Raw genomic sequence first — 10,687 nt, 5'->3', positions numbered from 1 at the left:
CATTTTCCTTGAGGATTTGAAATACTTCACTCCATGCTCTTCTTGACTTTATTGTGTTGAGAAGTCTGCTGTGATTCTGATAGTTTTTCCTTTATATGTGGTCTGTCCTTTCTCTCTAACAGCTTTTAATGGAATTTTTGATTTCCTGTGTATCTCTTTGCATATGCTTTATGTATTCTGTTTCTTATATGTTTCATCCAGGGATTCTATCTTTTTGCTTTGTTTCTCTAATTTTTTAACTGTGTCTTCTTTAGATGTGTTCAGCATTTCTTTCATTCCTTTTGTCACTTCTTCTTTTACCTGGGATATTATTTCTAACTTGAATTCCTTTAAAGCTTCCCAGATTTGCTTCTTTATTTCAGTTGCTATTATTTCAGGTATTTCAGGTATATGACACATATTTTATGTACATGGCTCCTAGGCTTTCTTGGGATGGACTGGAGGTTTGAGCTTGCATTTTGGTCTTTCATCTTGTTATTTACCTGTATTTCCATGTTTCAAGTGATGTTTCAAAGCTTCCACTGGGCATGCTGGAAATTGCCTCCTATAACCTCGGCTCCTGGGACTGAACTGAGATTGCTGAGTGTGGTCCAGCCAGCCCCAAAGGACCTCCTGTGCCACCTCCAGTGTTCCAAGCAGCTGGCCGGGCTTCTAACCACTGTGGGTGATGGTTCAAAGTTCCCCTGGGCTAGCACCAATGCGCTGAAGCTCACCTCACATGCCCTTAGCTCCCCTGATTGAAGAAGGTCACTGGTCATGTTTTAGTCTAGCCCATGAAACCTCCCAAGCCTAGTCTAGTGTGCCTGGAAGCTGGGAGGGCACTTAACTGCTGAGAGTGATGATCTTAAACTCTTGCCAGGCAGGCACTGGTGTGCTGGAACTCACCTCAGGTAACCTCAGTTCCCTGGATTGAAAAAGGGTCCCTGGGCATGGTCCAGCCAGGCTGCAAAACCTGAAGAGCCCAGCCTAGTGTGTCTGGAAGCTGTTCAGTTCCATCACTGGGAGTGATGATCTTAATCTTTTCCTGGGCCCTGCAGGTGTGCTGGAACTCACCTCATGCACCTCACAGTTCCCCAGATTGAAAGCACCAAATTTATTTTCATAACATGAAACATATATCTAAAAATTATAGTTAAGCAAATGCATCTCTTTGTCACTCATCAAAAATCTCATAAACAATATTTTTTCAAATTAAAAATAGAGTTTTCAATTTCCACGTGAGCAAAATTTGACCATTTCATGAAGAAAATTTAAGCACAACTGTAATGACAATATGTAGTTTATGTGCAGCTAAAGAATTGTTCCATGATTAGGTCCAAAAAACCTGTGTAACTGTTGTGGCCCATTCTATGATACCTTCAGTTAAAGCCATTCTTTGGCCATGTGGACAAGTGAAGAAAGCATAGTTCAACCTCAAGTCTAAGGCCTTCTGGGAAATTCTAAAAATTGAGAATATCATGCCCTGAATCCAGTTTTTTTCTACCATTCAAGATTACTTGGTCTCTAATAGAAATAGTAAATTAGATGTTCTTCAGAAAGGGATGCAGCTAAAAGAGACACATCATTCAGTGTGAATAGGGATCCATGATAAAGACAGAAAATATGGATTAGAGAACTCCTTAAAGTACCTTAAATTTCTATAACATGAGGCAAATTGAATACTTGAACCCATTGAATTAGAGCACATAAAAGTTTAAGGACTAAAATGTCATCGTGATCCATAAATGTCAGTTAGTTTCAGAAAAGATATTCTATGCAAACCCATTTAAATAAAGTGTGCGATAGTGTTCAGCAAAAACATCAAATGAGGAACTAAAACTTGTATCACCCACAACTTTTATTTTGTTTGTAGTCCCATTACATGTAACAAAAAATGACTTAATCCATATCTGAGGAGTTGGCAGAATTAAATACAAATACCTACAATATGTGCCCTGTGTGTTTCTATACCATTTAATTTCAGAAATTATGACATGTTATCTTATTGTAGTTTAACCATGTCACAGGGCCTTTTTAGGTAGGCAATGCATTCACATCCTATAACACAGAAGCAATAAGTTTGGCTAAATGTTTCCTCCTCTATGCCAGTGTCTCATTGATTGAGGGTCATTTCAACTTATTCAAGATTTATCTCAACACTAAAGTGTAATATATAATGCCTTTTATTTTGTAGAAAGTTTTAATATTCTTGGCTGAAACAGAGTAACATGAGAGAAACTTTGATGACACTTCATTCCATCCAAAGGAAGACACATTACCTACCAGGGGACAAACATCTTCACTTGTCTTTCTCTCTTTGGCAATCTTTGTAATTCTTCAAAAAACATCACATGGAGGGCATGGACCATAGCGTACACACCACTGTATGTATTGATGCTCACTCATGGCTATGTCAAAATGATTCGGAGGTAACCAAGCCAGAGAGGCATTAGGTATACAATTCTCCGATGCATAGTCAGACTCATGGGAGTAACAATGGAAACGCTCATACCAATATATAATGAGATAAGTGTCTTCTGGGTATTTGAAAAGGGTAGCTCCTTGGACAAAATTTTTGAAACCTGAAATCTCTTCATGGTGATGTGAAAAAACAAGAATACCATGGAATGGGTCAAATATGAATTTTCTCCCACTTAGGTCTGCATGCCATTGTGAGTTTGTCACCCAGACTTTCCAAGTCACTAAGTCTTGTACTAGTTTGTACTTTACTTCATTTTGACTATCACTATCATGGCAAATAACCATCACATTGACTGAAGATGTATCTGTGGTCAGGATATCATGCTTCTGTGCACTGAGAGATATGACATATCCACAGGGGAGACCATTTTCACAAAGGCTGCACAGATTCTGTGCCTGTCCATCTCAGCTCTCACATCCAAGAGAAACTGAAGTTTTTATGGGCTTCTGTGATGAGCAGACTTACTCAGGTCCAGCATAAAGGAAGCATCAAGGAAATCATGTGAAGGACCAAATACGTGTCCTTTAGAGCCACCTGATAGAGAGAAGGATACTGGCCCTATCAGTCAGTGTAAGATCAAAATTGCCAAAAGTAACCTAAAATGAAATGAATGAAATGAAATTTGGACAAATTTTGTGGGAAAGCACAGTAGGTGAACTGAAGAATAAATAGTAACAATTGGCAATTGTACAAGGAGAAATATATGCTGATTTTCTTCCTACTTTATCTCATTCCTTAAAAACTTTTATAAATTTTAAAATAATGAACTGAGACATCAGAGCATATCATTTCTTTCTTCATTCAACAAAGAAAAATAAATTTTGGGTAACCCTGTAATTACCTGTGTCGAAGATCTTGTGCATGGTACACTGAATGATGTTAATCTCAGTCTCATTTTTTACCATTATATTCCTATTAGTTGAAATACCAGGAATGGATACACTTGCATCATTTTCTGTCCCACCACCCCTCACCTGTGAAAATCTGAATTCCATCACTGGTCCAATCTGAGCTGATGTATCTATGGCATTTGTCAGTACTGCTTCACACTTGCTTTCTCTCCTACATGTGTAATTAGGGATGTCACTTTATCTAGTGATCAACATGAAGGAATTGTCTAGCATACTCCAATGACTGTAGAGGATATGGAACGCATAGCCCAGACAGATACTGGGTAAAAGCTGTGCATTCCTGTTGACCTCTTCTATGGCACAAATGAAGATCAGGTAGTTCTGGTATGCTAGACATATGCATACCAGATTGGACATATGCCTTCATAGAGGTCACATAGGTCTTTAAGGAAATGATTCAATCAATCACTACCTTAAAATTCAGTCCAACATCATTTATGACCTGCATCCTTCTGTTCTTTCCACACACTAACACTCAATAAGACAGTATAAATTTTACAGGGATTCAGATTAAGTTAACAGGAAACTAAGGATGGTTACAGTAATACATTCTGCTATTTTGGGGACAGTTGTCTGTGCCCTGAAATCTAGTACAAGTAGACAAACTGGAACAGAATATAATCAGACTAAACAGAGCAGTGAAAATAATGTGGATTTTAAATCTTGATACACTATTGACAATATCCTCTGCCTATCTTTAGACAATTCCTCCCCCTTTCACTTTCACAGGGAGCATTGTACATTTTGGGTCCTATTAACTTCTTTAGTTTTTAGATTGAAGGGGGACAACCTGCTATTTGCTTAAGTGGTTCTGAACCTTTTTATCCCTGGGCTTAATCTGAAGTTGCATTCATTACCTACAAAAGCCTCAAGGTTTTCCTTCATTATAGCTGAGTATTACTCTAGTGCACAAAATTACCATGGCTTTCCAACGTATCTGCACATGCTGGATGAATTGCTCCTATTTCTCTCTGGTTACCTGTCACATAGAGCATTTCTTTCTCATATTTGACTTTCAGTCCATAAAATCTTTTTAATTGTATTTTCTATACAGAATATCTTGTTGGACCCTATCTGCTGATCTACTCTGCCTGTGTTTCTTTTGTCAGTGTATCAAGGCCATCTAAGTTAGAGATTATAGCCAACATTCTCTGCCTCATTTCTGCTATGCTATTTTTCTGCCATTGGTTGTCTACATTTCTCCTTCATTACACTGTCTTCCCTGTTCATTGAGGCCTCTACCATTCTTCCTGTAATTCTGGTGCTTTTTTCTCTCTATCTATAATATCCTTCAGTATTTCTGTAGGATTGGATTGGTGGTCATGAACTCTCCCAGTTCCTCTTTGACATGGAAGCATCTTGTTTCTCCATTAATTTTGAGAGACAGTTTTGTAATATACATCAGTCTGGATTGGAAGGTTTTTTCTTTTAAGACTTGGAATAATTTTCTCCAACTTCTTGATTTGATGGTTTGTGTGAAGAAGTTTGCCATGCTTTTGATGGGTTTACTTTTATAGGTGATATGTTTCTTTTCTCTGGCTTTTAATATTCTGACCTTCTGATGAATTCCTGGAATCTTGATTATTATATGTCTGGGTGTGGGTGTAGCTCTGTTTTGGTTGTTGGTGGCTCAACTTCTGTGTGCCTCATATATCTGAATATCATTTTCTTTTCCTATGATTGTGAAGTTTTCCTTAATTATTTTTGTGAATAGCCTTTGTATTTCCTTTGTGTTTACCCCTGATTCTTCACTCATATTTTGTATTCTTAAGTTATAGATCTTTGTGTCATCTTTTAGCCTTTGTATTGTTACTGCTTATTTCCTTATTTTTAAGAGAACTCTCCTTTCATAATCACATATTGTAAACCTATCTTCAAGTTTTGTTTATTTACCTCTACTTTCTTTCAGGCAACTTTGCCAACTTTCAATGGAGTTTTTAATTTTCTTCTAATCTCTTTGAATCTGTTTCATGCATTCCAGGTATTTTTATGTTCTTCATCGAATGTTTCTCTCCTTTTTGTGTTCTTCCATTCTCCCATCTGTGTCTTCTTGAGAGGTGGTTAGCATTTCTTTTATTAATCTTCTTATATCTTGCATTACTTGTATTAATATTTAAGATAATCTATGATGTTACAAATCTATTTGTTTATTCAGCTGATGCTGTGTCCAATATTGCATGTTTGCTGCCCTCAATTTTTTCTGTATTCATAGCTCCTTGGGATGGGGGCTGGGGGCATTTTTAAAATTTCTTTCTCTTGTTGTGTTTCTGGTTTCTTCTGTACAGGTGTATGGTGGAGTTCCCAGCCCCTTTCCTTGTTGGTTATGGTTCTTCTGAAGTGCTAGGGATTACTGCCCTTTCCAGGTTTCTGTTGATTATTGAGGTACAAGCAGGGGTAATGTAGGCTACCTCCCCGCCTCCCAAACCAGTCAAGAAGCAGGGACATTCACCACATTAGTGTATGCCTCATGAACATAACCAGCTCAGGACAACTTCAAGGACTATTTTATCCCAGGATATTGGATCCTTGCCATGGGGGTGACCCAACCCAAGCAGATCCCACCAATATGCTCTGTGCAGGGAACAACCAGCTGAAGTCACTGCTGTTCCTTGTTCAAGCCCTTCCTACCCAAAACCAATATATCATCCAGTTAGTCACCCCTTTCCTGTGGGAGGGTCAGATTCTGAGCATTCACTGCAAGTGGATTGTTGCAGGTCTCATTACTGGCTCTGTTCACTGCTGGGTTTGCCAACTCCTGACTTCAGGGTGAATGTGGCTCTCATGTCAAGAGTGTAATGACCACGAGTCTGAGCCACCCTGCCAAGAGTTCCATGACCACAAGTTTGAATAGCTCCTTTCCCTTTAGTTTCTTCATGAGTCAAGAGGATCTATCTACCTCCATCTGGTCTTCTCCAGGATGTTTTATTCTGGATTTGAGCTGTTTCTCTTAGGGAGGCTCCCTATTTCACTGCTTACTGATCTGTCATCTTTAGCTCTGCCCTCTTCGATAAATTTCTGATGAAGATGTTTAGTGACCTTATAAGATTGAAGGAAGGCTGGTTCCTGCTTGCTGTTTGCAGCCACCATGAACTGCGGCCCAGCCATGCCCACCTGCCTTGGAGCCAACTGAGAGTGGAACCTCCAAAACTGTAATAATCTCTGCTTCTCTATGGCAAAAGTTTCATTTTGTCAAAAGTAATAAGAACTGGGACTTCCGGGAGAACATGACGGACAGATAGCAGCAGCTATGCAGGCTCTCTGCAAGACCCAGCTTAGAATCCAGGAATGGTGCAGAGTGAGGAATCCTAAGCAAGATGAGATATGCCCTGCTGACCCAAGAACGAACTGGGCTGAGAGAAACCAACTGAGAATGCAATCCTGGTGCTATAACAGGAACAGATAAAGCCTCAGCGTGGAAACTGGAGCCCGTGCCATTGGAAGCTGCGATTTGGGTTTCCTGCCACCATGGCTGCGTCTGAATTGGCTTGGCAGGGAGAGAGACTCACAAAAGCTCTGAGAATGGGAATTGGTGAACGGAGTTGAGAGCAGGACGCGTGGGGAGCTGTGCATCGACCTGCAGTGAGTGAGAGAAACTGGGACTCTTCCACGGTTGAGGAGGCTCCAACAGAGGACATTCTGGGACTGGGCAGACTTGCTGGAACAGGGCGCTGTAGTGACTTCAGTCACATATCCCCCTCTCAAGCGGGATTGGTGAGCAGTGCCTAGCCTATGTGATGCTGCTGGCTGAGACTCAGTAGGCTAGCACAACCCAGGTCCCAGCGCCTGAAGGGGCAGGCCCTGCATAGGCTGCCTAGTCCCTAACTCTCTGGTGCACTGTGGTGGGCGGGAACACCTAGCCGGCACAATTCAATCAGACTGTGACCAACAGGGAAGGAAGCTGGGCCTCCTATATATGCTTGCATATATAAGGAACAAAGAATATGGGAAGAGGGAGCAACAAGAAAGGCCCCTCGACCCCCAATCCTGAGAAACAGGCAATAGCAGACACAGCACCAATAGACATAAAGCGCTATCTCCAGAGCCTCATAGATGAGTTCAGGAATGAAGTTATTAATGACCTGAAGCTAGGCATAAGCAGAGTAGTTAGAGAAATGCTAAGCACCACCCAAGAAAAAACACATGGTTGAATGGAAGAACAGAAAAAGAGGGAAGAATTGTTTGATGGAGAAAATAGAGAAAGCATAGAATACATGAAGCAGGTTCAAAGAGATTACCAGGAAACTAAAAACTCTATTGAAAGCTGGCATAACAGCTTGAAAGAAACTAAGGATAGATTATCTGACCTGGAGGCCAGATTTGTAATATGGGAATATGAAATAAAAAACTTCTTAAAAATAACAAAGAAACAAACAGCAATAATACAAAGACTAGAAGATGATAAGAGGATCTATAACTTAAGAATTAAGAACATAAAAGAGCTAGGGACACAAACAAATGAACTACAAAAGCTACTCACAGAAATAATCCAGGAGAATTTTCCTAATTTAGCAAAAGGTAAAGATACTCAGATGTATGAGGCATTCAGGACCCCAGCCACCTACAACCCAAACAGAGCTACACCCAGGCATATAATAATCAAACTTCCAGAAATCCAATAGAAGAACAGAATATTAAAAGCCATCAGAGACAAGAAACAGATCACTTACAAGGGAACACCCATCAGAATTACAGCAGACTTCTCGGCACAAACCATCAAATCACGAAGAGCGTGGGGGGAAATAATTCAAGCTTTGAAAGATAATAATCTCCAGCCAAGATTGATATATCCTGCACAACTATCCCTGGAAATTGATGGAAAAACAAGGTGCTTCCAGGATAAAGAGGAACTAGGGGAATATGCAACCACCAATTCAACTCTACAGAGAATACTGCAGGATATTCTAAAAAAGAAAAATACAAAGAATCCAGAAATAGTGGCAGAGCGGCCACAATGAATGGAGCAGAAAACAAAATGAGGAAGACAAGCTGACAACTAATGACAGAGAAAGAGCTCAACAAAATGAGGCAGAGAAGATTGGATGACAGGAACAGCTATTTTGGAGAAAACGACGTCATAATAGGTAGTGTTGATTTAGTATCATCTTGTTTTAAAGTCTCATCAAGCTTTTGTTCTTCTGTCTCCATTGGTCTTAACATGTTGTATCCTATTGGATTTTATTATATGTGATAGTATAAACAAAAACTTTTATAGACAAGGAGATTATACAGAAACCATTGTTCATTTTCTGTTAGTTGATTCTAAATACCCTGTAATACTGTCATTCTCTTGAATGGTTTTACATTGTTTTGATATATTTGATGCTACAGAATATGAAGTTATACTCAAAGATTTCAAGGAAAGAGACAATATGGTAACTACTTTTATGTCGGGATTATCTTGCAGTGAAACACTATTTTGCTTAAATGGTTATGTTTTGATCTGCGCTGTTTTGTTGTTATGCCCTCTTTTATCTCAATCTCCATTTTATTATTTACTTTTTAATTTTTATCCTTTTAATTAAGGGAAAAATAAATAAAAAATAGTAGGATATATTATAGTAACCCACTTTCATTTACTATTAACTTGATTTGAAGCCCTATATTGCTCTCACCATCTTGTTTTGACTGATATTCTTCTATTCTGTTTTGCTTGATAGTACGAGGTTCGAAAGTTTAGGCAACAGCTGTGAAGATGGTGGGATTCATTATGACGCCCATTCTGGTTGACTATTATCTACTTTTGAAGACCTGTAATGTCTCCAATGTTTTGGTTTTGTTGGTTTCGTTCTTTACTGTTTTGTTCAATTTTATTATAACCAATGATATAGGCAACTCTATTAGAGATAGTGGGAGGCATTATGGTAACCATTGTTGATCACCTTGTATTATGCTTTTACATTATCTATTATGTCCACCCTTTTGATTTGATTGACTCTGTTCTGTTATGTCACATTTGGTTTTACTCTCTTCCAAAAAAAGTAATAAGAACTGTGGGAGCAATAAAACCCAAAATGTGTAATAGTCATTGTACAAAAGAGAGGAAAAGAAAGTGCTCTAAACGATATAACTGCATGTATATTTAAGTGCATAAGATAGACAATGATATTACTGAGTTTTGTTGGATCATTGAACAGAACTGTTTGGTCTCACTGTTTGAATGTCCACTATATAAGCTTCAATTTTGTAACTTGAACAAACATTTCTAAGATGACAATATGTAATCCATTAACTAGTGATTTCCTACTCTTTATTTTCTTTTCTGAAATTGTGTATAACTTGTACCCTTTTTCTGCTTTTTTTTTCTTTTTCTCCTTAAATAAAATTTTTTTAAAAAGTAATAAGAACTGTGGGAGTAATAAAACCCAAAATGTGTAATTGTCATTGTAAAAAAGAGAGGAAAAGGGCTCTAAAGGATATAACTGTATGTATATTTAAGTGTATAAGATAGATAAACATATTACTGAGTTTTTGTTGGATCACTGAACAGAACTGTTTGCAGTCTCACTGTTTGAATGTTCACTTTGTATGCTTTAATTTTGTAACTTGAACAACTAGTTCTAAGATGACAATATGTAATCTAATAAGTAGTGATTTCCTACTGTTTATTTTTTCGAAATTCTGTATTACTTGTACCCTTTTTATGTTTTTAAATTTTTTCTCCTTAAATAAAATTAAAAGGTTTAAAAAAAAAAAAAAAGAAGATTGAAGGAAGAGTTGCTTCACATTTCTACTATTTAAGGACCATTGACCAAACTGTCACTGATAAACTAGGAAGCAGATTTGCTCTTGATTTTTCTTAGCTTGTGAAACTATTAAAAGTAAATGATTGCTGATTTAGGAACCCAGTTATTGATCCATTTTTATGCAATTGGCAGAGAAATACAAAATCACAACTAAAAGAAAACAATCAGTAATTTGATCTGACTTTGTGAGAATAGGATTCCATTAAATCTTAGAATTTATAATTGGTACAAGTGAATTAACTTTGGCTTCACATAGGCCTTTTACATCTGAATGCATATGGAAGAAATTTACAAAAACCAAAGAGAAAGTTGACATTCATGTTGGACTTTGTAAGTGGTGTTTACATCAATATGGAGGACAACTGCATGTATTCACACATCATTAATGCTTTAAATTACTACTCTGATGTCTACAACACTGTGTTCTCATAAGTTGGAAATGTGTAAGAACAGGAAAAATAATTCTCAACCAAAGTTTTGGTGTAACCAGATAAATCTGCTGTCTCTGAGACTTGGAATTAAGTTACCTAAACCTCTGCTCCATCAAATTTATGCATCTTCAACCCTGAAAT

Source organism: Cavia porcellus, unplaced genomic scaffold (genome assembly GCF_034190915.1).
Source record: "Cavia porcellus strain 051 isolate PalLab524CR breed Dunkin Hartley unplaced genomic scaffold, mCavPor4.1 scaffold_177, whole genome shotgun sequence".
In the NCBI taxonomy this organism is placed as follows: domain Eukaryota; kingdom Metazoa; phylum Chordata; class Mammalia; order Rodentia; family Caviidae; genus Cavia; species Cavia porcellus.
The sequence above is the reverse complement of the archived record's forward strand: the minus strand, read 5'-3'. Positions refer to the sequence as shown.